The 18,168-nt window shown below is 42.8% G+C and overlaps 1 long non-coding RNA gene across 1 annotated transcript in view; it reads right to left on the minus strand.

The window, feature by feature from the left end:
- Positions 1-18,168, minus strand: part of LOC307022339 — a 165,336-nt gene that overhangs the window by 113,913 nt on the left and 33,255 nt on the right. The gene's annotated exons all lie outside the window — the stretch shown is intronic.

The raw sequence follows: 18,168 nt of genomic DNA on the forward strand, positions 1-18,168 counted from the left end.
TATTTTCATTTTTTACTGTAGGTTGAATAGGTACCAACCTGAAACATTTGTATCTTGATGTTTGTATTCATTTCTGCCCTTTCTAAAATATCCTTTGTTCCCTATTGGAGTTTCAGGCAGTGCGAGCTCTGCTCTGATTCTTCTTCTATGAGGATAGATTGACTCAATCTTCCAGATCATAGCTTCCTGAGTGATGAAAGCTTGCGTCTCTATATAAGATTTTTTTTCTCCAATGGAAATGTTGCTCCAATAAATGTACATTTGTGTAAGATACCAGTACAGTGCACAGATCTTTTGTCTGATTTCGGAATAATACATTATGGTCAATATATAGTCGATATGGTATAGCTTGAGTTATGACCTTGGCAACAAGTCAGTATCTGCACAACTTAATGGCTATATCACAGAAAATGATTTGATGATTAATTCAAATCGATGAGAAGTTTAGCTTGAATGCACATATCCCCAAATCAACCCCTGATCATACTCTACACTCTGAGCATCCTGGCTACCACACAGTGGATTTTCCAGATGTTTGTTTTACATTACCCCTAACCCTAAAATATAAATCAGTTAGTTCATAATGTTTAATTTGCCTAGTATTTTAAGGAGTGGGCAAGGTATGGCAATGTTTGCTACTCAGAAAATAAACAGAGTTTAACCCCAACCCTACAGTTGGACTCTTGAGTTTTGAAAGCACATTGAGCAGCCTTGATTATTGCAATTACTTCACCCCCAGGCATACTGTTTAATCATATGGATAAACCAAAAGCATTAAAGAACTGCATGCCCATGTACTATATTGGGGCACAAATCATCATTTTGAAGGTACAAAGGACTTATTTATAAAAGTGATGGTACTCAGTAAGACTTTTTCTGATGTCTTTGTACTTTATACCAGTGAATAATGTTCAGTCAGACAACTCACGTGTTTCTTAATATGTTTATTTCTTTTCTTTTCTCTTCACTATATCTGTAAAGCGTCTTTGAGCACCTGTAAAAGCGCTAACCAATGACATATATTATTATTATTATTATTATTATCATTATAGCAGCATATAGTTTGAGTTTGGCGTTTAGACTTTACTTGGGCGGGCCCCCCAGGTATATTAACGTTCGACAAAGCATAATTCGCGAGCGATTTAGGTTTCATTTTTTTAATCCGTCAGCGATCTGCGATCCCTTGCTCTACCCCTCGCTATCGCGTGAAGGGTTTGCTTTATGCGCTCCGCAAAGTAACCCTGCTGCGAGGCTCCGGCGAACAGTTCATGAGCGCGCTCACTAGCGTGCCGGCGGCATCTCATGACACATCTACACTGGGCATATTTGTTGTCAAGCGTCATGACGTGTTACTGAGTACCGGCAAGTTGCCGGTACTCAGTAACAAGTGCCGGTACCACTACCACATGGGTAAAAATCTGAATTGCAGGTACTGCGTACCGGTGAGTACCGGCCCAATTCAAGCACTGGTTATCGCAGTAACCTTTAAGATGGCAGAAACATTATTTACTCCGAAAGTCGGAAGTAAGACAGTAAATGTAAGAAAGCCAAATCCACATTGACATTTAAAAAGCCCTGCCCTTTAAACTAATGTTCCTAAACTATTCAATATTTCTGGTTTTAGTGGCCTTTTACACATAATTTCCAAACCAAAACAGTCAATTAAGTGGCATGCTACTTCCTAATTATGCTTTAAAACAAAGATCATGGTTTGGCTTGGACGTTAATTGAAATAACTTAACATTGACTTTAGGTTCACACATGCCACAAATTAAGAAAAAAAGTATTCTGGGTGAAAATCCTTGCTCTTTTTACCTGTCCATCCACCCCTACATTATTTTCTGGAGACCTTGATTATGAATGTAACTGTGATACCAGAGGATATACATTAAAACGTTATTGACAATGCAGTTCCGTTGGATTGGAACACCGTTTTTAGGGTACCAGGGTGATTTTAGACACATTACATTGCATTACATTACATTGCATTTAGCTGACGCTTTTATCCAAAGCGACTTACAATAAGTACATTCGACCGAGAAGATACAACCTTGAAGAAAACAGAATCATATAAGTACATCAGGTTTCATAGAGCCAAACATTTCAAGTGCTACTCAACTGGCTTTAGATAAGCCAGTCCTTTATTAGTATACAGATGTAGCACTGAATTTCAGACTCCAGCTTACAGCTTCCTGCCTACGACCTGCCTAAAACCAGTATAGAGGAATGTTAAGCCCTCCCACTATTTTCCAAGAGGGCGTTGCCAGATTTTCAATTTCAGGTTTTAACCAGGAGATGGCGCTTCATTCACAAATACAGAAAGACAAGTTTCATGGACTTTCAGTTGTGTTTTGAAGAGCATTTGAACACATCAATATTTTAGATCAACTAAAGTATATCTAATCTTGTATATATATATATAGTCTTTCTATATTAAATAATCATAATTATAATGTAAATGTTTACATTACACTTCTTTATTTGTTATGCTCATACTTTGACCCTTACAATCGTTTGCTTTAATATGCAGTATATTTTTTGTATATTTTTGTGTTTGCTTCCTCCTGCTCCCTTTCGGACACATACTGTATGATTTATTATTATTATTAATATGAAGATATTATTAAGATAAGATAAGATGTTAATTTATTGATTGAACATTTTTGTTTAGAATGTGCTGTCTGTCCCACGGTAATTCAGAAGGCTCACAGGTCACATTCCGACCATTATTTAAAACAATAGGTGCTTTCACACCGTCTACAGTTTGTTTAGAGGGACCTCTGTGGCTGAATGGCCAGATTAGGTGTGGCGCATTTATCATAGGTGATCAGAGCTAACTGCCTGCCGTCAGATTTCATTTAAAAAACATATCTGATTTTAAGACTACTTCAGCGCTCATAAAGAATGATAAAAATAAGAATTAAAGCTGCGGGTCTTCGACGTTCCACAGGCTGTTGTCCGCACGTCGACCTGTGTGTCTAGGTGTCTCGAGGACTCGGCCGTTGGCAAACGTGGAAAATTTCAGGCGGATCGGACAATATCTTTGAGTTACAGCAGTAACACAAACATTGTGTTTGATGGCGGGTGATCTGTCGCCATGGCAACGGCATTTGATGACACTCCATAATACACTTAGATGTGTTGGTGGCTGCATCGTTATCAAACCTGTGAAGTTTTGTGCCGTTTGGAGCATGTTAACTGGAGTTATGAGAAAACCGTGTTTCATGGCGACCATTTTGTTACCATGCCAACGGCATTTGATGACACCCCATAATATACTTAGATGTGTTGAGGGCTGCATCATTATCAAACCTTTGAAGTTTTGTGCCGTTTGGAGCATGTTAACTGGAGTCATGAGAGAACCGTGTTTCACGGCGACCATTTTGTTACCGTAGCAACAAAATTTGAGGAAATCTCAAAACTGACACATATATGTCTCGAGGGCTTGACGGTTAGCACACATGTACAGTTTGAACAGTTTTTGACCATTTACACAGGACTTATAGCAATATGGTATTTTTTGGTGAAGGATGTGTTGCCATGGAAACGGCATATGGTGAGATCCCATAATTGGCGTAGAGCTGTTGAGGGCCGGACCATTAATGATAGTCTGAAGTCTGGTGGCGTTTGGATGATTTTCCGTTGAGTTACGAAAATACCGGGTTTTTTGGCGAGATAAGCGTTGCCATGGCAACAGCATATGATGACATCCCCTAATTGACATAGAGCTGTTGAGGGCCGGACCATTAATGATAGTCTGAAGTCTGGTGCCGTTTGGATGATTTTCCGGTGAGTTACGACAATACCGGGTTTTTTGGCGAGGGAAGCGTTGCCATGACAACAGCATATGATGACATATCCTAATTGACATAGAGCTGTTGAGGGCCGGACCATTAATGATAGTCTGAAGTCTGGTGCCGTTTGGACGATTTTCCATTGAATTACGACGACACCAGGTTTATTGGCGAGGGACGCGTTGTCATGGCAACGGCATATGAAGACATCCCATAATTGACATAGAGCTGTTGAGGGCCGGACCATTAGCCATCATCTGAAGTCTGGTGCCATTTGGACAATTTTCCATTGAATTAGGACAACACCGGGTTTATTGGCGAGGGACGCGTTGCCATGGCAACGCCATATGATGACATCCCATAATTGGTGTAGAGCTGTTGAGGGCCGGACCATTAATGATAGTCTGAAGTCTGGTGCCGTTTGGAATAACTTCCATTGAATTACGACAACACCAGGATTTTTTGGCAAGGGACGCGTTGCCATGGCAACGGCATATGAGGACATCCCATAATTGACATAGAGCTGTTGAGGGCCGGACCATTAATGATAGTCTGAAGTCTGGTGCTCTTTGGACGATTTTCCACTGACTTACAACAACATGGTATTTTATGGCGAAGGAAGCGTTGCCATGGAAACGGCATATGATGACATCCCATAATTGACATAGAGCTGTTGAGGGCCGGACCACTAATGATAGTCTGAAGTCTGGTGCCGTTTGGACGATTTTCCATTGAAATAGGACAACGCCGTGTTTCATGGCGAGGGATCTGTCGCCGTGGCAACGGCATATGATGTCATACCATAGAGCTGTTGAGGGCCGGACCATTAACAGTCATCTGAAGTCTGGTGCTGTTTGGACGATTTTCCATTGAATTACAACAACATCGTATTTTTTGGCGAGGGATGCTTTGCCATGGAAACGGCATATGTTGAGATCTCAGATTTCACGTAGAGCTGTTGAGGCATTGACCGGTGATATAAAAGTGAAGATTGGGGGACGATGGGACCTTGTCCATTGGAGTTACAGCTACACCGTGTTTTATGGCGAAGGATGCGTTGCCATGGAAACGGCATATGGTGACATCCCCATAATTGGCATAGAGCTGTTGAGGGCCGGACCATTAATGATAGTCTGAAGTAGGGGTTTCACAACTACCAATATTTACTAGTCGACACGTTTTTCAAAATAGTAGTCGACTAGTCGACTAGTCGTTACGTCATAATAAAGACACACAAAGAGAGGTGTACAACTGTATTTTATATTGGAACTCATACAGTAACATTAAACACTGCATTTTAATTTGTGTTACATGGCTGAGTAAATAACAAACAGTAACTGGACTCACCAAAATCGGCAGCAAAAAACTCTTGTTTACATAAATGCCACGTAAATCCAGTGCGCAACAGCGCATTGCGAAACACTTTATTCGCTGTCCTCCACGATAGCGTCCACCTTTCCATATTTTTGGTTTGGTTTGAACACCAACGCATCGACATGTGAGGGAAGGAGGCTTGACCGCTTTCGGGTGACAGTGTTGCCTGCCAGGGAAAAAACCCTCTCACTCGGGGTGCTTGTGGCTGGAATAGCCAGGTAGCTTCTCGAAAGCGGGGGAAGCGGTGCACGTTTTCTGCCCACCACTCCAGTGGATTATCCATTGTGGGGATATGCGGTGTCCGCTGGCAGTAATCCCGTATCTCATCATCCGCATCACTGTTGACCCGTGTTTTCTTGCTGCTCGTCTGCCTCTGTTCAGTGCTGACGCCGGTCCGTTGCTCACTGGTGCTAGCATTACTGCTAGTGCTAGCTGTCGGCAGCGGGTATTTCATCTTCAGATGGTTGCGCATAGCAGATGCATTTGTATTGTACTTCAGTACAGCTGTACATAACTGACACTTCACTTTGGAGTTGGTTACATCTTTGTTGAAGTACTGCCATACATAAGAATGTCGGACGTGTTTTGGAGCATTTTGCAGCACCTCGTTTACCTCAATTTTTTTCACGACTAGTTGACTAGGGCCTACAGCGCCGACTAGTGGTAAAGGTAGTCGACTAGTCGACTAGTCGATTAGTTGGTGAAACCCCTAGTCTGAAGTCTGGTGCCGTTTGGACGATTTTCCATTGAATTACGACGACACCATGTTTCATGGCGAGGGAGCTGTCGCCATGGCAACGACATATGAGGACATCCCATAATTGGCGTAGAGCTGTTGAGGGCCGGACCATTAATGATAGTCTGAAGTCTGGTGCCGTTTGGACGATTTTCCATTGAATTACAACAACATGGTATTTTTTGGCGAAGGACGCGTTGCCATGGAAACGGCATATGGTGAGATCTCAGATTTCACGTAGAGCTGTTGAGGCATGGACCAGTAATATAAAAGTGAAGATTGGGGAACGATGGGACCGTGTCCATTGGAGTTACAGCAGCACCGTGTTTTATGGCAAAGGATCCGTTGCCATGGTAACGCCAAATTAAGTAAGCCGACTTCCTGTACGTTATTTTATACCCCTCCAAGAGGCTTTTTGGTTAGTCTCCGCACCCTAGATATGCGTAGCGAGTTTCGTTCGTTTACGTGAAAGTTAAAGTAGGGGGAGTTAACGTTAAAAACGTAAGTGGGCGTGGCCTACGCAATTTTTTACGCAAAGTTCCGGAACCAATTACACTTCGCAATGTTCACCACTTCTGACGCGCGTGCAGCTCACTATAGGAGCATGGGCTACCTACTGCCATGATTTAGGCCACTTTTAATGGGCTTTTGCCCCTCGTTTTCCCTGGTTTTTGTGGGTTTTGCATGGTTATCGCTCGCCTTGCGAGCGACTAAATTGATCGTAACGATATCAATTATGCGAGTTGCAGTCACGTGGGCGGAACCCTGTTTTTGGGTGTTTTTCGCAGGTTTATCGGTCGCTGTGCGACCGATTTCAATAGGGTCTTCGCCGACCTAGGTCTCAGACCCTAATAATGCGTATTGAACTGGTTTAATTAATTAGTGAGTTTATTTAACACTAGAACCGCCAATCGGGTCAATTTGTGTGATGTGTGTTGTGTGTGTGCAATGTAACTTTTTTTCAATAAAATATTAAAGTCTCCCAGTCCGTGACTTTTCCTGAAAGTGTGTTATGTAGCAACCTATGTTGTTAAAAATTGCATTCTAATAGCGGGATTTCACAGGTTTAGGTAGGCCTATACAAAAACCTCTGGCAGTTCTAGTGTTAAGGTAATTAGGTACAGTAGAAGCCCTTTTTTTATCAGTAACGAATTTAACAGTTGAACATAAAAGTCAACTAACTGAGGGTCACTTGCAATGACAGTGTTATGTCTAACTGTAAGCTTGTCACTCAGAGTAACCTACAGTTAATTTAGCTGCTGGAGAAGAAAGATCAGGGGGGGAGGGGGGGAGAGAGCTGTGGTTGATGGGCCATTAGTTGTGTAAATACACAGCTGAGAGCTGCCGTTTCATTCAGACTGTTTAAAAACGGTAACAACGGACTATTTTTCTTAGCAGATGCATGTCAATTTAAATCAATACATACAACTATTTTTTAAATCAATACAACTATTTTTTAAATCAATAAAAACATTTTCTAAATCCATAAAAGCATTTAAATTAATATTGGGAGTTATGTCGTTACTTTGTTGAGAATGTTGCCGAGTAATAAGCCGGATAATTTGCAGCAACTTGTTCCTTATGGGGAAAATAACACCCCTCATGTGTGTGTAGAGGTGTGTGTGGTTAAAACAATTTCATGAGGTGAAGGAGGTTTTCCTTCTATAAAACAGCTGTGGGCAGCAGTGAGTGTCACGGACATGAATTCATAGATCAAGGCACACTGATGCACACACTCTCCTGTCCTGCCAGGCGACACGCCCGTTCTAAGCCGTGTCCCTCACTCCTCACATCCCAAGCATCCCCAAAAAGTGTATTATGTTGTTACATCTCATATGTTATGTTTCAGTTGTACTCTGTCTATGTTCAGTGATGCACACTTGTCACCTTTTGGCGAAATTCGCCGTTTTGAATCCAAAATAGGTCGTTTGTGTGATTCATGTAGATCTGCAATACAAATATTTTTGGGGTATGGGGGGGTCTGGGACCCGGAGTAATCTGCGGCCGTGAGCTGTTATGTGCCATCATGACACGCATGGTGTTCTTTTTTATATATATTATAACGAAGTGCGAGCTGTGTGCTCGAGTCTTCCTGCCTGTCGGCTCTGCTCATGGTGGATGTATAATAAGGCTCTGCTACTCCGACATGATGGTCTAGCTTCAGCAGCTACATTACCTACGGATGCGTTCGTTAATATTAACTGTGCGTCCGGAGTCACTGTGGCACAGACTGGACCGCTGGTGAACAGGTATTAGAACGGGCTGTTCAGGTGTTCAGAGCAGAGCTCCCTGTCGGAGCGGCAGAGCGTGATGTGAACTGAAAAGTTTTTCTGTGGCAATATTATTTAAGGAATCGTTGAGCTAGCTAGCTAGCATACATTGTCACTATCTGCTAACGTTAGCTTTAGCCTTCTATTTGTAATAGTTTTTGTTCATAGGCTATAAACAGAGGTGGTATAAGTATATATGTATATATTGTACTTGAGTAAAAGTAGAAGCACATAGATCTTGTACTTGAGTAAAAGTAGAAGCACTCAGGTCTTGTACTTGAGTAAAAGTAGAAGCACACAGATCTTGTACTTGAGTAAAAGGAGAAGTACTCAGATCTTGTACTTGAGTAAAAGTAGAAGTACTCAGATCTTGTACTAGAGTAAAAGTAAAAGTACTCAGATCTTGTACTTGAGTAAAAGTAGAAGTACCAGAGTGTAGGAATACTCTGTTACAGTAAAAGTCCTGCATTCAAAATGTTTCTCAAGTAAAAGTAGAAAAGTATTCTCATCAGAATATAGTGAAAGTAGCGACAGTATAAGTAGTCATTGTGCAGATTGGTCCATTTCAGAATAATATATATGATATGTTTTATAATGATTGATCATGAAAGTGTTCTCAAAGCTGGTAAAGGTGCAGCTAGTTTGAATGACTTTGTATACTGCAGGGTAGCTTGTGGATTTACTCCAGGTGGAACTAAAGTCTTATTTAACACTTGATTATATTTCACATCATTCATCCACATCTGTAAAGTAACTAAAGGTATTAAATACATGTAGTGGAGTAGAAGTACACCATGTACCTCTGAACTGTAGTGGGGTAGAAGAACAAAGTAGCAAAACATTGAAATACTTAAATAAAGTACAAGTATCTCAAAATGGTGCCCAAGTATAGTACTTTTTGAGTTTATGAACTTAGTTACTTTACACCATGTGGCTATAAAGATAGAAAGTCTAAGCCTTGCACAGAGGCATGAAAATACATTTTCAAAATGCTCAACAGTGCTGCCAAAATTATAAACTGACTGCTACACAATTAAAATAAATGCTTTTTATATATTTCTATTAGATGTGACTCTTTGGCGTTTCTGTTATTATTAACACTGCTGCTTTAGTTGTTCTGCTAAAATCCTCTGTTATTCCTCATTTTAAAGCCGATATTCTGTGGGGTGGGGGAGCCGGGGGCTCGGATCCTTGTCACCTTTTTCATACCTGATGAGTTTGCATCCCTGTATGTTAAAAAGCCTCAGTCACCTTAATTCATGTAATAAAAACATCTCAGGTCAGTAACACTCAAAGCTAAATGTGCAATACCATGTTCAGCTATGTTACTATTTATAATGTTATTGTTGTTACATCAGAAGATGTACATATTGGAATGATTTCTTAACTTACAGTAGGCTATTTTTTACAATGTGTGTTGGAAGGATTTATTAAATTACTATGAATATTGTCATTGTTGAAGGCTTTTAGATAAGGGTGAACTATAAGCCTGAATTACATAACATTTTATACCTAAAAACATAAAAGCCACAATAAATGAATCACAAGTATTCTAGTTATTTTTACCTCCCATATTGCTTTCAACCCACCAGCTTTTATGGTGTTGTTACGTCACTAACTGTAAGCTTGTCACATACAGTCTATGGTCACTCAGAGTAACCTACAGTTAATTTAGCTGCTGGAGAAGAAAGATCAGAGGGGGAGGGGGGGGGGGAGAGCTGTGGTTGATGGGCCATTAGTTGTATAAATACACAGCTGAGAGCTGCCGTTTCATTCAGACTGTTTAAAAAACGGTAACAACGGACTATTTTTCTTAGCGGATGCATGTCAATTTAAATCAATGCATACAACTATTTTTTAAATCAATAAAAACATTTTCTAAATCCATAAAAGCATTTCAATTAATACTGGGAGTCATGTCATTACTTTGTTGAGAATGTGGCCGTGTAATAAGCGGGATAATTTGCAGCGACTTGTTCCTTATGGGGAAAATAGCACCCGTCATGCAGATCAGGATCCCTCCGCCACGCTTTGGGATCCTGATCTGCCGACGAGGCTCCATTAAAATATAAATATTTTTGGTGAATTACTGAGTTTAGGCACGTTAATAACGTTTTAATGAAGTTGAATACAGTATATTCATATGTGTCAGTGATTTCATGTCAATTCGGCGAACATAAACATAAATGATCGTGGTGAAGATGATGATTAAATTAGGATTAAAAATCGAGAGCCGGGCTGCATTTCCTCCTGTTCGTTTTTTTCGACTAAACAACATTATTTTGTTAATTAACAACATGGTGATGTTTTGTAAATGATTACATGTCTCTTATTTAGCACAGAGTATGATATCCGTGACATATGGATCTTAACAAAGTTCCGCTGTACATCCAGCGTACTGTATCTGACTTTATTTCACATGAGCTCCAGTGTGGAACCCCACTGCACCCCCTGGTGGATCAATGATCTATTGCAGCTGGCTTCATTATAATTACATTTATCTATCACGGGGTCGGTCTCAAGTCAAGAAGGAGGTTTTCCCTTGAGCGAGGGCAGATCACGTACCAATCACGGCCCTCGCATTTCAAACTGTCTGAAATGAATCGCTACATCTGTATAAGTGCTTTGTTAGTAATTCTATCGCTCAAAGTGGAGTCGAAAGAGATGAGTTTTCAGTCTGCGCCGGAAAATGTGCAAGCTATCTGCTGTCCTGATTTCAATGAGGGGCTCATTCCACCATTTTGGAGCCAGGATAGCAAACCCACGTGTTTTTGCTGATGGGAACTTGGGTCCCACTCGCAGTGCGGGTGCAGCGAGCTGTTTGGCCGATGCAGAGCGGAGTGCACGTGCTGGGGTGTACGGTTTAACCATGTCCTGGATGTAGGAAGGGCTAGATCCATTCGCATCACGTTACGCAAGTACCAGTGTCTTGAAGTGGATTCTAGCAGTTACCGGAAGCCAGTGAAGGGAGCGGAGGAGCGGTGTGGTGTGGGAGAATTTTGGAAGGTTGAAGACCAGACGAGCCGCTGCATTCTGGATGAGCTGCAGAGGTCGGATGGACAATGCAGGTAGACCGGCCAGGAGGGAGTTGCAGTAGTCTAGGCGTGAGATGACGAGAGCCTGGACCAGAACCTGCGCTGATTTCTGGGTCAGCTGGGGACGTATCCTCCTGATGTTATAAAGCGTGTATCTGCAGCAGCGGGTTGTAGCAGCAATGTTTGCAGTGAAGGACAGTTTGTTATCTAGGATCACACCCAGATTCCTTGCAGTCTGAGTCGGGGAAACAACAGAGGTGCCGATGTTGATTGTTAGGTCAAGAGTGGGACAATCTTTTCCCGGAAGGAAAAGCAGATCAGTCTTGTCAAGGTTGAGCTTGAGGTGATGAGCAGACATCCACCGAGAGATGTCTGCTAGGCAAGCAGAGATGCGTGCGACTACTTGGGTCTCTGAGCGGGGAAAGGACAGAATTAGTTGGGTGTCGTCAGCGTAGCAGTGGTATGAAAAACCATGCGGGCTAATGACAGATCCGAGCGAGTTTGTGTACAAGGAGAAGAGGAGGGGACCAAGAACGGAGCCCTGAGGGACCCCTGTAGTTAATTGAAAAGGGTCGGACTCTGACCCTCTCCAAGTTACCCTGTAGGTGCGGTCTTTGAGGTATGAGGTGAGGAGGGAAAGTGCAGAGCCTGAAACTCCAAACATGATCGCTGAAAAGTTAAGATGACATTGGCTGAAGTGGATGTCATGGATAAAGAAGTAAACTGGACCATATTTTTGTTCTTAATATATGCTTGTTGAATATCTTGATGGAGGAGGAGTCCTAATCAATTCAGACATGGAAAATCCCCCCAAATGTTTAATGTCAGTGAAAATGTGTGATAGTGAAGTTTATTTTTTGTCATTGCTGTTTAACCTTCTTATTGCCAAGTCTTTAATTGAAGCTGTAGTAAACAATGTTTTGAGTTGCAGATGCTACTTAAAGCAAGCATCAATGCGACTTGACTCTTTCTTTAGTCATGTATGCACCCTAATGAAGTATCAGTCTTGTTTATGCCCCTTTATTAAATGCTAAATGTATGGAAACATTAATATGGAATATGTTAGCTGTCGAGGCCCGGCTGTCCTTGAAAAGTGTTTGTCAGCATGTGCATTATTGTTGCTACTGCTGTCAATACTGGACTGTACAACTTGGCACCAATTATGATCATTCGTGTCGAGCGAAGGAGAGGATGGTAGAGGAGGGAGGGGCAAAGGACGAAGAGAACAATACGAACAGGCGGCACAATGGCTGCCAAGAGAGAGAGGCTGAAGGGAAGGGAAGATGATGGTTGAGGCTTAGCCCTGCAAAAATTACTTTTTCTCACATTAGCAAGGCCTTTAGTCATTTTGTATTTTGCTCTGTAAGTCTAAAAAGTCTTTAAGGTATGAGAATCTCAATCATATTAAAGCCCCAGGATATGATGCCTTCTGATGGACCACAAAAATTGCATTAAAGATGTCTTAGCTGTCACCATATTTTACGGACAAATTTCACAAAAATAATTGTAATCCATTCACTGAGCAGGACACTTTCTGTTCAGCTGAAATGAAAGAAATCAGCAAGCGAGATCAGCCTAGTCACAGGAGCACAAACACCACATACATGATGTCAACAGGGTTTAGCATTGACATCAACAGCAGCACAGCCGCAGAGAGATGCAAGGAGACAAGAAGGCAAAGAGAGGGACCCGCAGAGGGAGAAATGGTGATAGAGGAAGAGACAGATAGAGAAAGTGGATTTAAGAGGAGGAAATAAGTCGTTTGCAGAGGGTGCGGAGGATTTCACAAGAGTCATTATGTCTTGGCTCAGGCTTTTCTCTTTCTCTTAATCCTTCCAACTTCCTACTGTATCACAGCAAGGAAAGACACAACAGTGAGGATCCACTTAATTTATTCCCACTTTAGTCTGTGCCTCTTATCAAATAACTGTGGAGCTTACTGATAAAGCAGCAAGAAGAATGAATAAAAGGAGAGACGAAATGAGAAAGTGCCCAGTTAAAGCATGTAGCATGTAAGATGGCCTGATGTTGGAGCTTTAATTTGCAAACTGATTTGAACTTTGGGTATGTGCTTTATCTGTTCCCAGAAACAGCCGCACCTGCCTCAGGCTCTGTCCAAGTGCTCGCAAACACTTGAAATGGAATATGGCAGCAATCAGACCTAAGGCAGAAACCAGGCGCACTGACGTGGTTGTCATAGTTACATAACAAGTGACATTGTCCCCATAGTGTTTTCAATGCCTCTGGAGTATTAGCAGTTAGAGTGCCAATCACAGCCTGTGATTCAGGATAACATTTTTTTTATTTAAAAGGGGCCCTATGAATGCCTTTCTCTTTCATATAATGAGTTGTATAGGTTTTGTATGTAAATGTTCTGCAAAGGCTAAAATCCCAAAGTTCCAAAACCCACCCCTCCCCCCATGTTACATAGTGACATCACTATGTAACACCTGCACTTCTAATGGCTGGTGCACCAACACATTGTATGTTATTGGGTAAGGGGTGGGACATCTTTAAGCAGTTGACAAATCACAACAGAGTCGGCCAGCTAACAAATCAGAGCAGACTGGGCTCTGGTCTCAGACAGAGGGTAAAAAGAGATGCTGCAGCATGAGAACAATAAAGCATGGAAACATCTCACAGGCACACAATAAAAATGTGGACCTGAAAATGAGCATAATAGGGCCCCTTTAAATTAATATTTAGGGACCAACACTGCAATCAAGGAGAACTGTGCATTTTCTATAACAGAGAAACATATCCTCCAATAATTGCTAACAGTTAAGTATTTTGTTGACAGAAAAAGGAAAATAGTTGAAAAATGTTTTTTGCAACAGCTTTAAAATATATTCCATCAGATCTGAAATTGAAAAGCATCAATATACAGTATGACAGTTGACCTGCAAATACATTCAGAAATAAATGTTATCTAATTAATGTGAGATCGTGCTCCATATGTGATACGATGGCCTCGTAAGAACTCAGATGCTCAATTCCGTTGCTTGGTAATCTTCTTTATTGTTAAGAAAACCAAAGCTATCAATAATGACTCCTAGGCTCTACTAGGATTCTCCATATAATCACTAGGTTCAACTAGGTAATGTAACATGAATCTCTGGTAAACAGGCATAGAGATAACGACATCACAAGACGAACCGACACCAGACAAAGGGAGAGAAGGACTAAATATAGGTGGACACAATCAGGGGTGGGAACAACAATCACTCTAGCAGGTGCCACACGGAAAGGAAGTGCCAACACCTGGAGAGAGAGAGTAGAGTAATTAACATCAAAAGACAGATATACAAAACACTAAAACACAACAGCTAACAGGATACTATCGCTAAAACCTTACAGTACCACCCCTTTTATGGACGACTCCAGACGTCCCTGAAGCCTGAGACCGTAGTCTGTCAAAATCCGTGATAAGGAACTTGTCAACAATAAAGCTGCCCGGGATCCAGCATCTTTCCTCTGGTCCAAACCCTACCCAGTCAACCAGGAACTGTCTCCCTCTACCCCGCTTTCTTTCTGACAGTATTTTTTTCACTGTATAGAGATGATACCTCCGTCGATGACCCGGGGGGGTGGAGGTGGTGTGTGGGGGGGAACCAGTCTGCTCTCTACAACTGGTTTCAGCTTGCTGACATGGAACGTGGGGTGGACCTTGAGGGACTTTGGGAGAAATAGGCGAACAGCAACAGGGTTAATAACTTTTGAAATGGGAAATGGAACAACGAACTGGGGAGCCAGTTTCCTGGAGGCAACGTGAAGAGGAAGATCCTTGGTGGACAACCACACTCGTTGACCGACCTTGTATTTAGGAGATGGACGTCGTTTTCGGTCAGCCAAACTTTTCATGCAGGTCGCACTTCTCTGCAACATCTGGCGAACTCCCTTCCATACCCGGCAACAGCGGCGAACCAAAGCATGTGCTGATGGTACAATAACTTCCTGCTCGAGCTCCGGGAACAATGGAGGCTGGTATCCATGGACACATTGGAAAGGAGAGATTCCGGTGGCTGATGTGGGTAAGGTATTGTGTACATACTCAACCCAAATCAGATGTTTGCTCCAGGTGGTAGGTTTCTGGGACACCAGACATCTCAAACAGGTCTCCATTTCTTGATTCATCCTCTCCGCTTTGCCGTTTGACTGGGGATGTTATCTGGAGGTCAGGCTCACAGTGGCTTGGATCAGGCGACAAAACTCCCTCCAGAAACGTGAAACAAATTGTGGTCCTCGGTCTGAAACGACATCGCTTGGGAAACCATGGATACGAAAAACATGGGACTACATGGCCTGTGCTGTTTCTCTGGCAGTAGGCAATTTGGACATGGGGATGAGATGTACCATCTTGGAAAAACGATCAATGACTGTGAGTACTGTGGTGTAACCTGCCGAAAGTAGAAATCCTGTCACAAAGTCCAACGCAATGTGCGACCATGGTCTGTTGGGAATGGGCAGAGGTTGGAGAAGACCTGCCGCAGCTTGACGAGAAGTCTTGTTCCTAGCACACACAGGACATGCTGCCACATATTCTGCCACACCCTTCCCCATAGCAGGCCACCAGAATCTGTGTTTCACCATAAAGAGGGTCCTCTTGGTTCCAGGATGGCAGGAAAGAACAGATAGATGTATGGGCCCAATGAATCACCTGAGAACGAAGTGTCCCTGGAACAAACAGGCGATTCTGAGGACACCCTTTATGGACAGGATTCCCGCTGTTAGCCTGTTTGACCTTGGCTTCAATGGGCCAGGTCACACTCCCTATCACTCGGTCTGGCCGCAGAATGGGGTCTGGACTCTTGGGGACTGGCTCAGGATCATCCATTCTGGAAAGTGCATCCGGCTTTCGATTCTGCGAACCAGGTCGATATGACAGAGTGAACCTAAATCTATTAAAGAACAAAGCCCATCTGGCCTGTCTAGAGTTCAGGCGTTTGACCTTCCTGATGTATTGCAGGTTTTTGTGATCCTTCCAGACCAGGAAATCCTGCTCCGCTCCCTCCAACCAGTGCTGCCACTCCTCCAAAGCCATCTTCACCGCCAACAGTTCCCGATTTCCCACGTCGTAATTCCTCTCAGCAGAAGATAGCTTACCGGAGAGATATGCACACGGATGAAGTTTGTTGTCCCCCGCTGATTTCTGGGACAGTATAGCTCCAACGCCGTCGTTGGAGGCGTCCACTTCCACCACAAACTGTCGGTGGCGATCAGGTACAGTCAGGATGGGAGCTGTGGTGAACCTCCTCTTCAGTTCCAGGAAAGATTTATCTGCCTGTGGATTCCACACAAACTGAACATGGGGAGAGGTAAGGGCATGGAGAGGAGAGGCAATAGCACTGAAATTGCGTATGAAACGTCTGTAAAAGTTAGCAAACCCCAAGAATTGCTGAACTTTCTTTCTAGTGTCTGGCGTTGGACAATTAGCCACGTCACTGACCTTAGCTGGGTCCATTTCCACCTTGTTAGGGGAAATCACATAGACCAAAAATGCCACAGTGTTCACATGAAACTCATATTTTTCGGCTTTCACAAACAAATGGTTAGCCAGGAGTCTCTGCAGAACAAGGTGAACATGGTTAACATGAGTATTCTCATCTGGAAAAAAGATGAGAATATCATCGAGATACACAAAACAGAAAACATTCAGGAAATCTCTTAACACATCATTAATGAGGGCTTGGAAAAAAGCAGGTGCATTACAAAGTCCAAAAGGCATCACCAAATATTCGTAATGTCCTGTAGGCGTATTGAAACGTGTTTTCCACTCATCCCCCTCCCGGATGCGCACAAGGTGATAAGCATTCCTTAAGTTGAGCTTGGCTCCATGTAACAGTTTGAATGCCATAGAGATGAGTGGAAGGGGATATCTGTTCTTAACTGTGATCTGATTTAGTGGACTGTAGTCAATACAGGGCCTCAATGTCCCGTCCTTTTTCCCCACGAAAAAGAAACCTGCCGCTAATGGGGATAAAGACGTCCGAATCAAACCAGCTTTAAGTGAAGAATCGATATATTCCTTCATGGCCTCCCTTTCTGGCCCAGAAAGTGAGTACAACCATCCCTTGGGAATAGTAGAGCCCGACAGAAGGTCTATGGGACAATCGTACGGTCTATGGGGTGGCAAAGAAGTAGCTCGTGTTTTATTAAACACCTCCTTGATGTCTAAATAACACGTCGGAACTTTAGCCCAAGTCAGGAAAGTCAGAAGGCTTAGAAAAAATGTCACTGTTATTGCCTGATCCCTGCTTAAAGTTACTAGATCTGTGCAATCTACTCAACCCTGTTTTACTGGTTGAACATGAACGAGAGCAGTCATCCCCCCACCCTTTAACCCTTCCTGTCTGCCAGTCAACGTGAGGGTTGTGTTTAACAAGCCAAGGGTACCCCAAAATGAGAGGATGTTGAGCAGAGTTAAATAAATGAAAACTAATTTGCTCACGATGTTCCTGATCTATGACTAATATCATGGGCTCAGTGCGATGAGTAATAGTACATAAAAGGCGGCCGTCTAAAGCACTAGCCTCTAAGGGCTGATCTAAAAGAACAACCTTTAAGTTTAAACTTTTAGCCAACTCCCAGTCTAACAAGCTCTCATCAGTCCCAGAATCGACTAATGCATCCTGATTCATAGTATTATCAACAAGTTTGATTTGTACCTGCATTAATCTTCTGACCGGAGAGTCGAAGGAAGTCACTCGGCTCACCAGCATCTTCCTTCCCGCTGATGAGCCTGATCTTTTGCCGAACAGGCTGCCGAAACATGACCCTGCTGACCGCAGTAGAAGCACCGCCGCTCCCGTAGACGGCGCTGACGTTCCTCCGGAGTGAGTCTGGCTCTACCGAGCTGCATCTGTTCCTCCGCGGCGATAGGGGGCGCTGGTCGCTCTGAAGATGAAGACTGGGAATTCCTCTGCCAATCGTAGTATTCCCTCGGTAATTCCTGTCTGAAA

Source organism: Notothenia rossii (genome assembly GCF_949606895.1).
Source record: "Notothenia rossii genome assembly, chromosome: 10".
NCBI classification, from domain to species: domain Eukaryota; kingdom Metazoa; phylum Chordata; class Actinopteri; order Perciformes; family Nototheniidae; genus Notothenia; species Notothenia rossii.